General features: G+C 44.1%; 1 protein-coding gene and 1 long non-coding RNA gene across 2 annotated transcripts in view; one reads left to right on the top strand and one right to left on the bottom strand.

The window, feature by feature from the left end:
* The window catches only part of LOC145350299 (contactin-associated protein-like 5), a 644548-nt gene that overhangs the window by 495448 nt on the left and 128494 nt on the right, over positions 1-20606 (top strand). The gene's annotated exons all lie outside the window — the stretch shown is intronic.
* Positions 1-20606, bottom strand: part of LOC145350300 (uncharacterized) — a 41781-nt gene that overhangs the window by 3622 nt on the left and 17553 nt on the right. The window lies entirely within an intron of this gene.

A 20606-nucleotide genomic window follows, 5' to 3' on the forward strand; every position in this document is an offset into this window, starting at 1 on the left:
AAAACAGGTTACATCAGAGGCCTCTGCTTGGGAGTGAGTCAAGTGGCCCCCCCACTCTGCCACTGCCCCTTGACCTATGCCTGTTGAATCCAGCTTATTATTACTCAAATGTGGGACATGGACATCGCTAGCTGGCCAGCATTTATTGCCCATCTCCAGTTGCCCTTGAATTGACTTTGTAGCGATTGATGCGGCTGAATGGCTTGTTAGGCTATTTCGGAGGGCAGATGAGAGTCAACCACATTGCTGTGGCTCTGGAATCACATGTAGGCCAGACCTGGTCTAGTGAGTGAGGGATAGTTACACAATACAAATTCTCACAGCCACTTACACCATTGTCTGCTCATGGTCTCCAGGTGTGATTGACCAGGGATTTGCAAGTCATTTCTGTCCTGCCCATGGCTTCACTGGATGCACAGTAAGAAGTCTCACAACACCAGGTTAGAGTCCAACCAATTTATTTGATAGTAATTCCACAAGCTTTCGGAAATGATGTCCCTTTGTCTGAAAGCTTGTGGGATTACTATCAAATAAACTGGTTGGACTCTAAACTGTGTTGTGAGACTTCTTACTGTGTTTACTCCAGTCCAACGCCAGCATCTTTATATCTTCACTGGATGCAGTCAGCCAATTTTGATGGGATTTTTGGCTCAGATGTTCCTGGCACATAGTAATGGCTGAAACAAACGTGTTCCCATGTGAGCACCCTGGTATGCCTCAAGAAGAGGAAACCTTGGCTCCTTTTATCCTCATTCAGCTATATTACATATTTTCACTGCATTCAGCTTTTCATTGGCTGTTCTGTGTACTTGTTAATTCCCCAATCTCATTAAATAGCACCAGTTGTCTTCCCATCCATTCCAAACAGGAAATGATTAGGAAGCAATCTAAACTCATACACCCGAGAGAATGGTCCTCCTTACCCCTTACCCACCTCACCCACCGTCCCCCCGCCTCGCCCCGCCCCGCCAGCCCCAAACAGATAAACGCGTGGAATTGGCTTATCTCCACAGGGTAAGGGATAGGTAAAATAATGATAGGAGAGGTCTAAAGCTTTCTGGTTCCAAACTGAAGTAATAGAATGAAATCAGACTTAATTTTATTGGTGTCAGATGCTTTGATTGTCTCCTGCGCTGGGATACTTGTTGTATGAGGAATGGTTGGGGACTCTGGGTCTGCACTCGTTGGAGTTTAGAAGGATGAAGGGGGATCTTGTTGAAACTTCCAGGATACTGCGAAGCCTGGATAGAGTGGACTTGAAAAGGATGTTTTCACTGATAGGAAAAACTAGGACGAGAGGACACAACCTCAGGTTAAAGGGACAATCCTTTAAAACAGAGATGAGGAGGAATTTCTTCAGCCAGAGAATGGTGAATCTGTGGAACTCTTTGCCACAGAAGGTTGTGGAAGTCAGGTTATTGAGTATCCTTAAGACAAAGGTAGATAAGTTCTTGATTGACAAGGGAATCAGGGGTTCTGGGGAAAAGGCAGGAGAATGGAAATGAGAAACAAAAAATCAGCCATGATTGATTGGCAGAGTAGATTTGATGGGCCAAGTAGCCTAATTCTGCTCCAACGTTTTATGGTCTTATGGTCTTATGAATAGCTTGGCCGGATGTGGACTGCAATATAAAGTGCTGTCGAGATTGGTTAACATTAACAGGACACATCATGCATGTGTTAGAAAAGGATCTGGCCTGACTTGAAAGTGTGTCTTTAAAGCTAGCAGTGAAAACTCTGGAAGATGAGTTCCTCAGACATCCAGATAAGTCGAAGTGCCCAAGGGCATTTTACCAGCCTGACCACAGTTTCTACAAGGTAGAGGCAATGGCTGAGTGGCATTATCACTGGACTATTAACCCAGAAACTCAGCTAATGTTCTGGGCACCCAGATCAGTAAAACAAAATCTGGAATTAAGAATTTACTGTTGACCATGAAACCATCGTCGATTGCTGGAAAAACCCATCTGGTTCCTTTGGGGAAGGGAATCTGCCGTCCTTGCCTGGTCTGGCCTACATGTGACTCTAGAGCCACAGCAATGTGCGTGACTCTCAACTTCCCTCAGACAACTAGGAATGGACAATAAATGCTGGCCAGCCTGCAATGCCCATGTCCCATAAATAAATTAAACAAAAAGATATGAATTACAATCTGCCCCATATACACTGCAGTTGATCTTATATTGGTCTCCAAGTATGACTTTGGCAGAAATTCTAGAGAAATTGTGCTGAAAGCTGAAACAGACGGACAAAGGAGTTCAGATCAAATGTAAAATCACCAGTGAAAGGAGCTTGAAGTGAAACGCTGCAACATCCCATCTGCATCAAAACTGAGGAGGAGTTAGTGAGAAGTGCCATTTTGTCAAGATATCAGGATGACCCTTTGTCAGAGCTCCGGCATCCACCAACGCTATCGGACCTGCTGAGAACTTCCCATTGTTTTCTGTTTTTGATTTAGATTCCAGCATCTGCAGTATTTTGCTTGTACCAATTGACATAATCGCCGGTGACCTTTCACCTGCTAAGATGATGACCGTGCGGCCAATCGGATTCACCAGGAGTGGGGAGGAAGTTAATGTGGTGCAGTTCTGCCAATGGCTGAAGAGCTCAGCCTGCCAGAGGTGGGTTGTGCCCCAAGTCCAGCAGATGAAGTGGTTACAGCTGATTGGCAGCGTGGGTACCTCATTGTGGCACATGCCTGCCCACAGGTCATATTACTCTGTGGCCAACTAGTGTCTCCGGATGGGAGAATTGGAATCCAGGGCCTTCCCACTATGCTTGCAAACTTCCTTGAGCTTTGGGTACCATACTGATTTATCTCCATCTACCTTACCACACAGAAAATTCTTAGTTATATGTGGCTGTTTCCTGTCCTGAAAACAGCAGAGTATGATGCACCAACATACTTGGGAACCTTGCCTTTGGGAGGAGTGCCAAATTTGTGGATGTGGCCTTCTGTGAGATGCCCAGATATTGAAATAGTTGCAACCTGACTGAGGAATTCCTTTTCTCTTTCGATTGATATGGTATTCAGGATTTCAGCCAGGTATTAAATATAGTGCTTCAAGTGAAGTGTCATTGCTGAGGTGTTACAAGCACCATCCAAAGGTTTGAAGACTACCTGTCAAGCTCATGAGCCTGGCAGGCTTCTCCAGAGTAGTTTCAGCTACTTTGTCACCTTTCAGACACTTGGACGTTCCGTCAGTAAGTGTGGACAGTACTGCGTTCAAAAATGATCAACCTTTATTCAGCAATAAATGCTGCCCAGATAACGATGCCCACATCCCAGGAATGATTTTTTTTAAAGAAAGGAACCTCAAAATCTTCCTGTTTTTAGCAATACGGGAGAATATTTGACATTTGCACAAATTACTTTCTCTCCATTTTTTGACTGTGGAAGGAAACCAGAGCACCTGGAGGATACCCACGTAGATATAGAGGGAACATGCAGACTCCGTACAGACAGTGACCCGAGCTGGGAATCAAACCCGGGTCCCCGGTGCTGCGAGGCAGCCATGCTAACCAGTGTGCCACATTGCGGTCATATTCCAAATGACAACTGCAACTTATATTTTTATATCACGTTTAATGTCATAAAACATTCCAGTTCACAGATGTATTATGAAGCAAAGTACAGGGGTATGACACTGAGCTACATAAGGAGATGTTAGGATAGGTAGCCAAAGGCTTGGTCAACAGGGAAAATTTTAAGCCAAGAGGCAGTGAAGTTTCAGGAGGAAACTGTACAGTTCTGGGACTTGGCAGCTGAAGGCATCACCACCAATGATCATAGTCATAGAGTCATGGGGGAGATCTTACCTTCTTGTCTCATAGGTTCAAGGGCAGGGCGAGTTAGTAAGCTCACGAGAGGGGTGTAAAATTAGATTTGCGCCTGATTTCTCACCTATCATGATCATACTGGCACCGGCTATCCAGCAAGATCGGGGGGTGAGGTGATCTCAATACTTAAATTCTATTTTAACCTATTCAGGGACCTGTTGTGATGGCCTCATTGGTAGAACCATAGGCCATTAAAGCCTCCCCAGGATGTTGGAGGCAGAGGGTGTGCCCGTTAGGTAGTGCCAATGTGACACTCTGACAGTGCCAAATTGGCACCCTGGGGACCAGCCGGCCCATGCAAATTGTGGGGGAGAGGAGTGGGGTTGATTGGCAGGCATGTGCAGTGGAGGGTGGGAGTGATTGGCCACAGAGGCCAGCGATATTCAGGGTGGGGCAGAGGCAGTGACAAATTTCTCTGTTCTGTGTTATTGCACAGGGCAGAAAGATCTGCACATTCACAACTGCACACTCTGTTGTCAGTTTTCGGCTTTCAGGGAGCTTAGGGCCTGCCTCCTCCTGTTGCTGGTGGGAAACAGATTTAGCAAGATTTTTTGCAGAGAGTGCCATACAGTGAGGCTTGCAGCCTCACTGAAAAAAAATGGATCTAAAACTTTCCCATTTTCACACTTGTTCAGGACTTACAATGTTTTTTTGATAAGATCACCCGCATAGAGTTGTACAACGCAAAAACAGCCCTTTAGTTGATTGAGTCTGCACTAATAAGAGCTAACATTAAAACCGTGCTATCCCGTTTTCCTGCACTTGCCCCATATCCTTGAATGTTATCAAAAGAGAAAACGCTGGAAAATCTCAGCAGATCTGGCAGTATCTGTAAGGAGATAAAAGAGCTGACGTTTCAAATCCAGACACCCCTTTGTCAAAGCTCAACTTTCCTCTGGACCCGAAATGTCAGTTCTTTTCTCTCCTTACAGATGCTGCCAGACCTGCTGAGATTTTCCAGCATTTTCTCTTTTGGTTTCAGATTCCAGCATCCGCAGTAATTTGATTTTATCCTTGAATGTTATGATGTCAAACACTTCTCCAATTATTTATTAAAGTTTGTAATGTTTCCAGCCTCCACTGCCTTCTGAGGCAGCGCATTCCAGATTCTCACCACCTTCTGAGTGAAAAAGCTTTTTTCTCAAACCTCCTCCTTGCCCCTTACCTTAAAACTCTGCCCCCTCATGATTGACCCCTCAACCAAGGGGGACAGCTATTCCCTACTCACCCCATCCATATCTCTCATCATCTTATACACGTCAATCATGTCCCCGCCTCAATCTTCTCTGATCTAAAGAAAGGAATCCGGTAGTGGACCTATTAAAATCGGGCATGCTTGAGAGGCCAGAATTAGTGGAGTGCAGAGATCACCGACCTTAGTTAGGCTGCAAGGGATCACAGAGACAGGGCAGAGTCAGTCAATGGAGCGAATTGAAAGCTAAGATAGAACATAGAACACTACAGCACAAACAGGCCCTTCGGCCCACAAGTTGCGCCGATCACATCCATACCTACCAAGCCATAGAACTATCGATAACTCCCAATCCCAATAAATCCCATGTACTCATCCAGAAGTCTTTTAAAAGACCCCAGCGAGTTCACCCCCACCACCACCGACGGCAGCCAATTCCACTCACTCACCACCGTCTGAGTGAAAAACTTACTCCTGACATCTCCTCTGTACTTGCTTCCATCGCCTTAAGCCTGTGTCCTCTCGTAGCGACCATTTCAGCCCTGGGAAATAGCCTTCGAGAATCCACCCTCTCTATTCCTCTCAGCATTTTATAAACCTCTATCAGGTCGCCTCTCAACCTTCGTCTCTCCAGGGAGGAGACCGAGCTCCCTCAACCTATCTTCATAAGGCATGCCTCCCAATCCAGGCAACATCCTTGTAAATCTCCTCTGCACCCTCTCAGTAACTTTCACATCCTTCCTGTAATGAGGTGACCAGAACTGTGCACAGTGCTCCAAGTTGAGAGGTATAAGCTCTTTTTTCACTGGGAATATTTTGCACTTTACTCATTCAGAGTCTGGGAGTTAGTTGTGAAGGAAAGTTTAAGACTAGAATTTTTCAATAGACTCCATGAGTAAATCTCTTTGATAAACTTCATTCCTCTTTTCCAACAACATGACTTTGCATTTGTTTTTTGACAGTCAAGACAGGCAGAATGTGTTTTAAAATCTTTCACTGCCTCAAAATCTCCCCAAGTGCATTGCTATATTGACAGGATGTTTTGGTGAATTTTTGACTCTGCAATCTCTGACTTCAAACATTTTTGTCATCTACTAATCCTATTCTTCATGTGCTTATATTTACCCATAAATGCGTGAATTTACGCTTACACAATGTGCAGCTTCTTTCTGTGGACATGTTCCATCCAGTTTTTTAAATGGCCATGCATGTCCCTTTGGATCTTGTCTGCATCTCCCACCATCTAGCAGCATAGAATCCCTGCAGTGCAGAAGGAGACCATTTGGCCCATCGAGTCTGCACTGATTGTCTGTCAGATCCTCTCCCCTACCTGTAACCCCACACATTTACCACGGCCAATCCATCCAACCTACACATCTTTTGACTGTGGGGGAAACCGGAACGCCCAGAGAAAACCCACGGAGATGTGTGAGGAAACCGGCAAAGCTCATACAGTCATCCAAGGCCAGGATAAAATCCAGGTCCCTAGTATTGTGAGACAGCAGTGCTAACCACTGTGCCACCATGCTATTCATTAACCATTCCCGCTATTTTGATGTCAATCACAAACCCTGAGATGAAGCCACGGACACCTTTCATGAGATCATTTTGATGACACCAAGCCTTACCTGTCACTGCCTTTTATCTCAGTCTAGTTCCCATTTACTTAATTCCTGTCATGTTGTGCTCTGCCTATACAGGCTGTTGCCAATACTTAATGTTCTGTAAGACTCCTCATCAAACACTCCATAAATATCCAAGTAAGTATTGCCACCCCTTTAAATGTCCTTATTTAATTAAAAATAAACAAAACAACAAACTTGCTCTGGCACAATTTCACTTGCGAATCTCCCTAAATATTCCATCAGCTTGTGCTTAATTGATTTTAGAACTTTTCCTGGTACCAGTGTGAGAATAACTGGTTGATATTTTCCTCACCGCGCAGATTCTTTCTCTCTTGCAATGCACCATGGTATCCTTGCACAGATTAAATGCAGGTAGCTTGAATGATTGGTAAAGGAAAGTTTATTTATTAGTCACAAGTAGGTTTACATTAACACTGCAGTGAAATTACTGTCAAAATCCCCTAGTCAACACGCTCCGGCGCCTGTCCGGGTACACTGGGGGAGAATTTAGCCAAGCCAATGCGCCTAACCTGCATGTCTTTCAGACTTTGGGAGCAAACCGGAACACCCGGAGGAAGCCCGCGCAGACACCGGAAGAGCATAGAGACTCCACACAGAAGTGACCCTAGCCAGGAATCGAACCCAGGTTCCTGGCGCTGTGTGGCAGCAGTGCTAACCACTGTGCCACCGTGCTGCCCTTTAATTTTTACCTAAAGGCTCCTGCGAGAATTGAACTTGTGACCCCTAATTTGCAAGACAAGTGCTCTAACCATTGAGCTCTGAAGTCAACTGCTGAGCACATCTACTATCTTACATACAATTATATTGAAATAATGGGTGGAATCTTGCCAAAAGTTGGCAGAATGTCAGGATTTAACTGATTTTCTCGCCAGATGTTATGGCAATTTGTCAAAAAAAAAACAAGTGGGCGTGTTTCACGTCACCATGTTGCAAGGCAGAGCCTAAACAAAGTCCAGCTCCCACTAGGATTCACCCTGGCACTGCCCCGGCACAGATTGGCACTGTCAGGTTGGTACCTCTATACTCTCAATGGTATCTGCAAGATGGGTTGGTTAAGCTGCTCTAAACCTTGCTAATGTGGCGCCGTGCCAGTATGGTTTGAAAATGAGGGGTCACTCATATGGTTTGGGGGTCAATAATTGTATTCATATTAATTTACTTGAATGAAATCAGGTTCTTGCTCATTATAGTGGTGAACTTGATTGCATCACCAGTGAATGGCAGCCAAAATCTTGTTGAGATTCCTGATTTCCAGGGTTTTGCCAGATCTTGATCCCCATGACCAATCTAGCCGACAAAGCATGCAGGCTCAAGATCTCCTCCATTAGCTTAGAAAGAACGTATTCTGCCCTACCTACTGCCTATATGTATTGTTCTATAGAGTTAGACACGGTAGATTCAGAAAGAATGTTCCCATAGTGGGGGAGTCCAGAACTGAGATCATAGTTTGAGGATAAGGGGTGAATCTTTCCGAAGTAAGGTGAAGAAAAATTTGTTCACCCAGAGTGTTGTGATTGTGTGGAATTCAATGCCACCAAATGTAGTTGAGGCCAAAACGTTGTCTGAATTCAAGAAGAAATTTAACATATCTGTTGGGGCTAGAGGGATCAAGGGATATGGGAAGAAGGGGGGATTGTGATTTTGAATTTGATGATCAGCCATGATCATAATGAATGACAGAACAGGCATGAAGGGACAAATGGCCTACTCCTTTTCTAGTTTCTATGTTTCTATGCCAGAGTTCATAATCTATACAATCCTCCCAATGTATTTCACCTCAGTGTCCTAAGTTCTGATGCGGGATTATCGACCAAAAACATTAGGCAGGATTTTCCATGCAACCCACCATGCCTCTCATGGTGATGGAGGCGTTTTAGCCAGGTTGTAGGATCATCTGGGCCATCCATGGTCAATGGGGTTTCCCATTAAGTGTAGCCCTCACCGCCAGTAAACCAATGGTGGGGGTGTGCTGTTGGCAGGGCTGGGAGATTCCATGAATGGTTAGAGAATTCCAGTCATTAGCTGTGTTTCTTGCTCCACAGATGCTTGTCGGTATGCTGAGTGTTTCCTGCATTTCACCTTCATCTCACTGCATTAAAATATCCTCCTCTTTCTTTGTCACTCATTTTTCCCTGAAATGCATCTATGCTACCCACCTCAACAATTCCGTGTAGTATCAAATTTCGTGTTCTAACAATCCAACAGGTGAATAGATTTTTCCTGAATTCCTTGATGCATTTATTAGTGTCTATTTTATATCTATAACCCTGACTTTTGAACTGCCTGAAAGTGGAAATATCTTCTTTGCACCTATTCTACCAAATCTCATCATGATAAGCTTTATTACTTTGATTTTGATTTATCTTGATTTATTATTATCACATGTTTTGGGATTCAGTGAAGAGTATTGTTTCTTGGGTGCGGTACAGACAAAGCTTACCATTCATAGAGAAGGAAAGGAGAGGGTACAGAGTATTATGTTACAGTCATAGCTAGGGTGTAGCGAAAGATCAACTTAATATAAGGTAGGTCCTTTCAAAAGTCTGATGGCAGCAGTGAAGAAGCGATTCTTGAGTCGGTTGATCCGTGACCTCAGACTTTTGTATCTTTGTCCCGACGGAAGAAAGTGGGAGAGAGTATGTCCGGGGTGTGTGAGGTCCTTGAGTATGCTGGCTGCTTTTCTGAGGCAGTGAGAAGTAGGCAGAGTCCATGGATGGGTTTGCATGATGGACAGCGCTTTGTTCACAAGCCTTTGTAGTTTCTCATGGTCTTGGGTAGACTGGAGCCACACCAAGCTGAGATACATCCAGAAGGGATGCTTTCTTTGATGCATATGTAAAAGTTGATACGGTTCATAGCTGACATGCTGAATTTTGTTAGGTTCCTAAGAAATTAGAAGCGTTGGTTGGCTTTCTTTACTATCGTGTCGGCATGGGGGCTGGGGGGGCGGTGCAGGATAGGTTGTTGGTGATCTGGACACCTAAAAACTTGAAGCTTCTAATGAGTTCAGTCCTTTCCGACAGTTATAAAATATTATGACCTATTTTGCATATTTAAGACCCATTTTCCTGTCATTGGATCATCGTTTTAGCAAACTAAATGTCCGGCCTGTCCCTTGTGTTGTGCATGCTTTGGTGAGGATGCAAGCTGGATGTTCCGAGAGTGCCCTCCTTCACTGTTGAATGTTATGGATAATACAGAGGTGCGATTGGTGGGATTTTCTACACTGGGAATATCCTCATCTTGCACAATAATTTCTGTTGATCGCTACTCCGGGTGACTTGTAAACAATGATTAAGATGTTAAGGCAGCACCAAAACAGGCTATTGTCTTCTTAAAATGCAATATTGTGATGCAAGCGAGCTAATTCTTGTTTGCAGTAAACTCTTTCTCAAAAGTGCTGAGTGCCACCAATTCTAGTACTGACAACAGACTGCTGATGCTGCTCCTTGGCAAGGCGCCTGCTTACAAAGCAAAGCAGAATTCATTAATGATTTTTTGGCTCGTTGGAATTTAGAAGGCTGAGGGGTGATCTTATAGAAACATATAAAGTAATGAAGGGGCTAGATAGGGTGGAGGCAGAAAGATTCTTTCCACTTAGAAAGGAAACAAGAACTAAAGGAAACAGCCTCAAAATAAGGGTGAGTTAGTTTAGAACAGAGTTGAGGAGGAACTTCTTCTCTCAGAGGGTAGTGAATCTCTGGAATTCTCTGTCCATTGAAGCGGTGGAGGCTACCTTGTTGAATATGTTTAAGTCACAGGTAGACAGATTTCTGATCAATAAGAGAATTAAGGGTTATGGAGAGCGGGCGGGTAAGTGGAACTGAACCACTTTCAGATCAGCCATGATCTTATTGAATGGCGGGGCAGGCTCGAGGGGCTAGGTGGCCTACTCCTGCTCCTATTTCTTATGTTCTTATGTTCTTACGACTTCCTTGATGAGAGCAACAAAAAAACTTCACACAAAAGGTCTCAGTGAGTTTGAGGTAAATGCACTGCCGTTGATATCAGTGGGTTCTGCTGATTCTCATCATACCTATTCGATCCTTCTAAGACGTTGCACCTCCAGCAAGATGAGACTTGAGGATGCACGCACACTACTCTGTGGATTGAAAGAATTGCAATGTTCCTCTCCCCGATTATTGATGCTGGACCTTCCCTGATTACACTGCTTCCACATGACCTTTGGTGTAGGTACCATTAATGTCACGTGCGTTGCATGGCTGACGTGGACATATACGTGCATATACCATGAGGTAGCTCTTAATGGGAAGCTTCACTTGCTTGCATTAAACCAGTTCCTCCTAATGGTAGTTTTCTAGGAAAACTGTGCGCTGTTCTGGTCGCCTCACTACAGGAAGGATGTGGAAGCTATTGAGACGGTGCAGAGGAGATTTACAAGGATGTTGCCTGGATTGGGAGGCATGCCTTATGAGGATAGTTTGAGGGAGCTATGTCTCCTCCCTGGAGAGACAAAGGTTGAGAGGCGACCTGATAGAGGTATGTAAAATGTTGAGAGGTATAGATAGGGTGGATTTTTGGAGGCTATTTCCCAGGGCTGAAATGGTCGCTACGAGAGGACACAGGTTTAAGGTGCTGTGGAGCAAGTACGGAGGAGATGTTAGGGGTAAGTTTTTGACTCAGAGGGTGGTGAGTGAGTGGAATCAGTTGCCGTCGGTGGTGGTAGAGGCGAACTCGCTGGGGTCTTTTAAAAGACTTCTGGATGAGTACATGGGATTTAATGGGATTGGGAGTTACAGATACCTCAATGGCCTGGTAGGTATGGATATGATCGGCACAACTTGTGGGCTGAAGGGCCTGTTGGTGCTGTAGTGTTCTATGTTCTAAAGACATTGGGCAGGATTTTCCACATGGCATGTTTTGCGGTGGCGCAGACAGCCTGCCGTTGGTGGAAACTTCAGGTCCGGCTGTTCTCAATGAATTTTCCCATTGTTCACACCCTCTGCCGCTGGGGAACCCGCAGTGGGAGGATGGAGGGTGTCATCCAGAAGATTTTGTCATTGGGAACACTCAAAATATCTGGCCCATTGTGACTGCTTCTTAGTGCTGACAAGGAAAATAATTTTACTGAGAGCTGTGGCTCAGCTGATAGCACTGCTGTTGTTGGGCTCAATTATTGAATGGTTGAGTGTCTGGTTGTGTGTGTGTGTGTGTGTGAGTGTGGTTGACTGTTCTCTGTGTTGTATGCTGTTAGTCAAGCCTATGTGTGTGGCTACTGGATGCAAGCTGGTGCTTCAGGCTATAGGCATTTTAAGCATTTTCTTTTGTAATAAAGTTTCATTCACGCGTAGAATCTGCTGCGTGACGTCCCTGCACATCTCTGAGGCCCAAAACTCAGGATTCACCTATGAATTACAAAGTTCTGGGTTCAAGACCCACTCCAGGGCTTGAGCACAAAGATCAAGCCTGACAGTCTCATGCAAAATGGAGGAGCGAGCATTGCACTGTCAGAAATGGTGGAGTGATCTTAACAGAAAAATGCTAAGTGCAGAACGAGCGTGAAAACTGGAGAGAATCGCACCGTTAGTTTGGATAAGTTAAAAATCGAATCTTACCTCACTCTTTTATAAAAAAATTGCAAGATCTATTTCCCACCAACAGGGGGGTGGGGGCCGGGCCTAAGCTCACCGAAAGCTGGCAGCTTGCAGCAAAGGGCAAAATTGCACATGCTCAGTGTGCCAGGCTGGCAGTGCCAGGTTGCCTGGTGGGCAGTGTCAGGGTGCCAGGCTGGCACTCTCCAATGGGCGCGACATCCCCCTACCCCCAATCTCGCCAAGGGTCTCATAGGCCTCTGGTCCCACAGGCGAGGCTGATACTGCAAGCCCTCACTGATGCTGATCCTTACCAGTGAGGACCTTCACTGACGAAGTCATAGGGGCAAGTGAGCCTGGACGATTCTATCCAAGATTTGCTAATAATATTTAAATTTTATTTAAAACAGAATTTAAATATTGATATCATCCTGGCATCCTATTTGGGCATGAAGCTGATTTCGCTGGATGGCCAGTGTCACTAGGATAGTGAAAGATGAGATATCTGGCTCAAACCAAAATTCCCAATGATTTTACTGGCTTGCCCTTCCCATCAGTGCATGGGGTGAGGTGGTAAGATTACCCCTGCTACCTTTCAGATGAGATGTTAAACTAAAGCGTCATCTACCTTTTCGGTTGAATCATAGAAGCCCTACAGCACAGAAAGAGGCCATTCGGCCCATCAAGTCTGCACCGACCATAATCCCACCCAGGCCCTACCCCCCACATATTTTACCCACTAATCCCTCCAACCTAAACATCTCAGGACATTTTTAAGCATGGCCAATCAACCTAACCCGCACATCTTTGGACTGTGGGAGGAAACTGGAGCACCCAGAGGAAACCCACGCAGACACAAAGAGAATGTGCAAACTCCTGGTGACCCAAGCCAGGAATCGAACTCAGGTCCCTGGGGCTGTGAAGCAGCAGTACTAACCACTGTGCTACTGTGCCGCCCTAAAAAAAAATTCCCTTGCCACTACTTAAAAGAAGGGCAGGGGATTTTTTCTCAGCGATCCAAGGACCTGGCTTGAAAGCACGTGTGACATGGCATTTAGTATCCTCACGTACCCGTGCCTACCCTAAAAAAATTCAATTACATTAATCAGTACCATGCATCCATCAATAAATCCATCTGAATCTTTGACCAACTCCCACTTGATAATGCCACATGTGAATGGCAATTTATGTCAACAGAAATCTAACTGGAAGGAAAATATTCTCGCCGAGCCTGACTTATTTGATTTTGGTTATATTAGCAGCAATTTCAAGTTCAAAAGATGCATTTTCTGGTGAAGAAAGATTATTGCAAAGGCCCAGGGGAAGCAGTTCAAATAAAATAACTTTCTTCCTCTATTCTGACCGTTACAATGCGCGACAAAGCTATTAGCGCAGCTCTGAAATCAAAGACATTTGCTCAGGCACTCCAGCAGATCCTGCCACTGACAAAGAATGTATTCCACTGCAAGTTTCAGCAAAAAAAAATTCCTCAGTTTCACTTTATGATCAGCAATTAGATGTCGGAATTTGTACTTCGTGTTGGTTTCATATGCAACTCGTTCAGAATATTCACAGTAAGTGCGCACATTTCATCTAATGCAACTGTCCTCTACAAGATAATCAGTTACTTGACAATATGGCATTTTAATTTTGCACTTGCAGCATTTTTTTCCTCCGATTCTAGGAGACCGTAGTGGGAAAAGCTTGATCTTTGAGGAACGTCAATGGCTCAGGCAACCAACAAGAACAGCACTACCTTAAAGGCAGCATGGACAAATTGGGCCGAAGGGCCTGCTTCCATGCTGTAAATCTCTATGACTTTATGACTCTATGACCTAAGAATCAGAAGGCCATGCGATTCTGGTGTATTTAAAATGCAACGCCCTGCATTGTTTTGTTTGCACAGTAAAAAGTCTGACAACACCAGGTTTTAGTCCAACCTATTTATTTGATAATATACTCACAAGCTTTCGGGGTTAGCCCCTTCGTCAGGTGAATGGAGAGTTCTGGCCTCAGACAGAGCATATAAATTTTTGTTTGAACATGAAATTGCTTCAAGTAAATGTTCTGTTCTATTGCATTTCTCAAGACATTAAAACCGACAAATTGCTGTCGATTTTCTAATCAGCACAGCTTGTGGGCGTTATAGGCAACCCTAAGTGCCCTTTTGCAAGCCTCATTTTATGAATGATAATGAGATGGATATTGACAAAGGCACGATTTCCAGATTTCTCTCAGGGAATTGGAAATTTGAAGAGCTGATTATCACCCATTTGGATTTGAAAATAGGGGCAACGTTCTGAGCTTCGAGGGCGACCATCTATATTCTTCAGCTGGAACATTTATGTAAATGAAACTTTTACTTTTGGCGCATGAAAGAGCTGAATTATTCAGTGTTTCTTTTATTGGCAGTTTTTTTTTTGCCCAGCACTGAATCAACTGTCCTTCCTTTTCATCTGCTAACAATTTTTTCCAAACCGGTCCCCCAAAAATCTTGGAATTAAAAGTGTCAATTCCATCAATCCCATTAATAAATATTGATGATAATATGTAATGTTCATCAAAGCTATGAAATGTCAATTGGATGGTAAATCTTGTGCTGTCTATTCAGGATTTTTAAATCCAACAGCATGAAAAAAAACCTCTAAAGTGGAACCCCCCATTTCATTGCCATTCCGAAGATAATTGGGTGTTATGTGGTCTTACTTTGCATTTTGGTAGATTGAACCAGGGCAGGACTTACTCAGTTAATGGTAGGGCATTGGGGAGAGTTACAGAACGAAGGGATCTAGGGGTACATGTTCATAGCTCCTTAAAAGTGGAGTCACAAGTGGACAGAGTGGTGAAGAAGGCATTCAGCATGCTTGGTTTCATCAGTCAGAAAGCTAAATACATTGAGTTGAAATGTCTTGTTGAAGTTGTACAAGACTTTGGTAAGGCCACATTTGGAATACTGTGTGCAATTCTGGTCACACCATTGTAGAAAAAATATTATTAAACTAGAAAGAATGCAGAAAAGATTTCCTAGAATGCTACCAGGATTTGACGGATTGAGTTATAAGGAGAGGCTGGATAGACTGGGACATTTTTCTCTGGAGCATAGTAGGCTGAGGGGTGATCTTATAGAGGTCTATAAAATAATGAGGGGCACAGATCAGCAAGATAGTCAATACCTTTTTCCAAAGGTAGGTGAGTCTAAAACTGAGGCCATAAGTTTAAGGTGAGGGGGAGAGATATAAAAGTGTCCAGAGGGGCAAATTTTTCACACAGAGGGTGCTGAGTGTCTGGAAAAAGTTGCCAGAGTTAGTAGTAGAGGTGGGTTTAATTTTGTCTTTTAAAAAGCATTAAGACAGTTACATGGGTCAGATGAGTATCAAGGGATATCGGCCAAATGCGGGCAATTGGGATTAGTTTAAGGGTTTTAAGAAATAAAGGGAGGCATGGACAAGTTGGGTCAAATAGCCTGCTTCCATGCAATAAACCTCTATGACTCTATGATACAAAGACTGGGGGAGCTTCAGTTCACATGGCCCTGGCGACCTGCAAGAAACTGGAGGCTGACACGAAAATCCTCATCATGCCTCTTTAATCCTCATCATGCCTCTTTAATTGGCTGCAAGTACCTTTTAAATAGCTGGGAGCCAACACTATAGCTCCCCATGCTGCCTCTGTGCAAATAGCCTTAAAAAAGGGGAACCAACATTTAGGCTGATGGGGCTATTTGTCAATCCCATTGCGAACTGATTCCATCATTGAAAATCTGAGGTCAGAACCACTGGTGCAGAATGGAGATCAAAGCTGGCCTCTAAATGTACTCGGTATCAGCACTGATCTGACTTTGTTTGTTAAAGCACTTTCCAGGCATTCTGCAACAGTGTTGAATGAGAAGTTATTGGTGAACAAAATAAACTAAGATGCTTCCAACTAGTCATAGACATAGAATCCTATAGTGCAAAAAGAGGCCATTTGGCCCATCGAGTCAACACCAACCATAATCCCATCCAGGCCTTATCCCCATATATTTACCTATTAATCCCTCTAGGAGGACACTGAGGGGCAATTTAGAATGGTCAATTAACCTAGCCCACAGTTCTTTGGACAGTAGGAGGAAACTGGAGCACCTGGAGGAAACCCACACAGACACAGGGAGAATGTGCAAACTCTGCACAGACAGTGACCCAAGCCAGGATTTGAACCCAGGTCCCTACAGCTGTGAAACAGCAGTACTAACCACTGTGCTACCATGTCACCTGAGCAATGCTAACACACTGTTGCTGGAATTTCCCCGGCACTCTGGAATCAGGGTGTGCGAGGCTTGAGAACTGCATTCTCCATTGACCTCAGGCAGGATCTTAGGAGCCTCGGGCGGGCAAGGTGGTAAAATTCTGGCACATAAACCAAGTCACATGCTAACTTGTTATCAATGGATTCATCTCCGATGAGCACTTCTCCAAGCTTCCATCCTCCTTAAATCAACTGAGCCATTAAATCTTTGCGAATTGCTCTTGTTCCAAAGAGGAGACCATTCAAAATCAGCACTTAGAGATAGAACATAGAACAGTACAGCACAGGAGCTAGCCCTTGGGGTGGCACAGTGGTTAGCACTGCTGCCTCACAGCACCAGGGACCTGGGTTCAATTCTCAGCTTGGGTCGCTGCCTGTGTAGGGTTTGCAAGTTCTCCCCATGTCAGTGTGGGTTTCCTTCAGTCAGAAAAATGCCTTTTGCCTGCTACTCTCTGTCTTTTATGACCAAACCAGTTCTGTATTCATCCTATCAGTTCTCTGTGGATTCTATGTGACTTCACCTTCTGTATCAGACTCCCGTGGGGGATCTTGTCAAAGGCTTTGCTGAAGTACAATATCCACCAAGCCGTCCTCATCAATCATATTTTTCACTTCCTCAGAAATTCCCTGTCCTGGGTGCTCCAATTTCCTCCCACAGTCTGAAAGAAGTATTGGTCTGACTGTGGCCACGAGGGGAATTTCACAGTAACTTCATTGCAGTGTTAATGTAAGCCTTACTTGCGACTAACAAATAAACTTTAAACTTTTCAGCTCACAATGTTGTGCCAAACAAGACACCAAATTAAACTAATCCCTTCTGCCTGCCCTTGGTCCGTATCCCTCTCTTCCTTGCATAGTCATGTGCTTACCTAAAAGCTCCTTATATGCCCTTATCATACGTGCCTCCATCACCACCCCGGCAGCATGTTCCAGACACCTACCACTCTCCGTGTAAAAACTTGCCCCTCACATCTCCTTTGAACTTTTCCCCCTCTCATCTTAAGTGGATGCCCCCTAATATTAGACATTTCAATTCTGGGAAAAAGATTCTGGCTGTCAACACTACCTATGCCTCTCATAATTTTATAGACTTCTATCAGTTCTCCCCTTGGCCTCCACCGCACCAGAAAAATCAACCCTAGTTCGTCCAGCCCCTCCTTATAGATCATACCCTCTAACCCAGCATCCTGGTAAACCTCCTCTGCACCCTCTGCACTTTATGGCAATGTACAGAATGTCCTCCTGCAGTAATAGTAGGTATGCAGATAGCAGTTATGCAGAATGGTTGGTAACTTCAGAGGAATTGAGTCAGATTCATGGAATCCTCATAGCAGGTTGCCATTTCCTATATCTATGGAATAAAGGAAGTCCTGAGACATCATTGATTTTCAGTGATTCAGGGTCACAAAGGCAATTCTTCTGCTAATAAACATTTTCTTCACTTTTTATCCAGAGGTGATTTAGAATAAAAAAGATTTATGCGGAAGGTGGCTAGCATATAGAATTTTCTGTGGCCAAGCTCCATTAATTCTTGATGCAGAGATGCCAGCATTGGACTGGGGTGGGCACAATAAGAAGTCTCATAACCCCAGGTTAAAGTCCAACAGGTTTATTTGGCATTACGAGCTTTCGGAGCACTGCTCCTTCATCAGGTGAGTGGATGTAGGTTCACAAACATGGCAAAATAGACAAAGACACAGTTGAAGATAATTAGAGATTGGAATGTGAAGAATGGTTAGAATGCGAGTCTTTTCAGGTAATCACGTTCTTTACACGTATAACAGTGTGTGTGGAGAGAGGGGTAACTGCAGGTTAAAGAGCTGTGAATTGTCTAAGGCCAGAACAGTTGGTAGATTTTGCAAACCCAGGCAATATGGAAGGGGTTACAAATAGTGTACTCAAGTAGTGTCCTCCATCCACTTACCTGATGAAGGAGCAGCCTCTGAAAGCTCATGATGCCAGATAAACCTGTTGGACTTTAACTTGGTGTTGTGAGACTTCTGGATATTAATTTTTGTCAGGGAGATTTAGCTATTTGTTTCAGACAGGAAAATGTTAAAGAGTTTGGCAAGGGAGCAGGTCAGAATTAGACTAGTTCACAAAGCAAGTGGACATTGCTTCACTTATTTCTCATATACGGAAGGAGACCAGAAGGCACCGACTTCATGAGACTGACTCCAAGGATTCAAGCCCACTTGAAATATGGCCAATTCCAAATTCAGTTGGCTTCTCAAATCAGAAGCTAGCAAGCAAAGAACAACAAGTTTTGCACAATGCCTTTCACAAACTCAAAATGTTCGGAACCTCTTCACTCCCAATGTCATACTTTTGAATTACGGTTGCTGTTGTACGATAGGAAACGTGGCAACAAATGTGTGCACAGCAAGCTCCCATAAACAGCAAGGTGATCATCTCTTTTTGTTGCGGTTGTTTTAAGGGAAATTATTAGCAAGAACATCACAGAGAACATCCCTGCTCTTCTTTAAGACCCACGGGAGTTTTTTAAAATCTACATGAGAGTAGATCTATTGGGGTAAATTTTCCAGTCCTTCCTGCTGCCAGAATCGTTGGGGGCGGGACAGATAATTTGACAGACCGTTGAAATATCCGTTGACTCCATGAATTTCCATTCTCGGGGTGGGCAGTTCTGGAACATCCCACCCACTGTCTTATCCAAAGAATGTCATCGCCACAATACTCCCTTAGTATGTCAATTAAAGTGTCATCTTGAGATTTCGTGCCCTGGCCTGGGATTCAATCCCACCACTTTCTGACTCAGAGGTAGGTGTGCTACTGCTGAACCACAGCTGACAGCATTCGATTCACCAGCAATTCTATTCTCCCCATCCCTAAGTTTATTTAGTGTCACAAGCTGGCTTACATTAACACTGCAATGAAGTTACTGTGAAAATCCCCCAGTCGCCACACTCCAGCGCCTGTTCGAGTATACCGAGGGAGTATTCAGCGTGGCCAATGCACCTAACCAGCAAGTCTTTCGGACTGTGGAAGGAAACCGGTGACCCAGAGGAAACCCACACATTAATGGGAAGAACATGCAAACTACACTCACACAGACCCAAGCATGGGAATTGAACCCGGGTTCCTGGCACTGTGAGGCAGCAGTGCTAACCAGTGTGCCACCCTATCTCTCTCTCACTATTGCTGCGTAATCGCAACGTTCTGTCTCCCGTCTTGCTGCTGATATCCTAAATGTGGCTCAAATACAGAATCTTACCATTTCTTTATTTTATACTTCATACTGTGCAAAGGATGAAATGAATTGCAGCATTCTGTGTAGTTCAGTTCATACAAAATTCTTAAATCCTGGCGAGAAATTAGTTACTGGTTTTACATGGAACACTTTTTAACTGAAGCCTTAAATTCCAAATAATTTGAGCTGCTTCAGGTGTTGCCTACTTTTCAAGAGAATATCTTGGTCGGTCAGAAACAGCAACACAATTCAAATGCCAAATAACCTGCTTCTTAATTTTATCCTGTGATTTGTATGTGAAACTGCTGAGAGCAAGTGTTGTCAGTCACCAGCTGTCTCCCAGGGTGTCTGGTGGATGCACCCTTCGCAACTGAATATTTTATATTTAATGTGTTTAGTTGCATTCTTTGGGTTTCACATCTTTGATGCGTCCATATGTCTGTATCTTTGCCAATCTGTATGATGGCTGGGTCACTTTCCACTCACAGGTATGATGCTCAACTGCACGAAGAATTAGAAACACACCAAATTGAATAATAAACAAAGTCTCACAATTGTTGCTAATAAGATTGTAAGAAGTAGGAGTAGGCCATTCTGCCCATTGATCGCCACCATCATTCAATAAGGTCATGGATGATTTGATTGTGGCCTTAACTCCACTCCACTATGGACCCTAATAACCATTATTTCCTCAAAGATCAAGGGGCAAATTTTCCTGTTCCATCCACCATGGGAATCGGAGCAGGCAATGGCCTAATGGTTTTACTGCTGGGTTATTAATCCAGAAACTCAGTTAATGTTCTGGTGACACATGTTCAAATCCCGCCATGGCAGATGTGAATCCAATAAAAAATGTCTGGAATTAAGAATCTACTGATGAT

The sequence above is a fragment of the Carcharhinus amblyrhynchos genome, chromosome 11 (assembly GCF_965287045.1).
Source record: "Carcharhinus amblyrhynchos chromosome 11, sCarAmb.v2.hapA, whole genome shotgun sequence".
Lineage (NCBI taxonomy): Eukaryota > Metazoa > Chordata > Chondrichthyes > Carcharhiniformes > Carcharhinidae > Carcharhinus > Carcharhinus amblyrhynchos.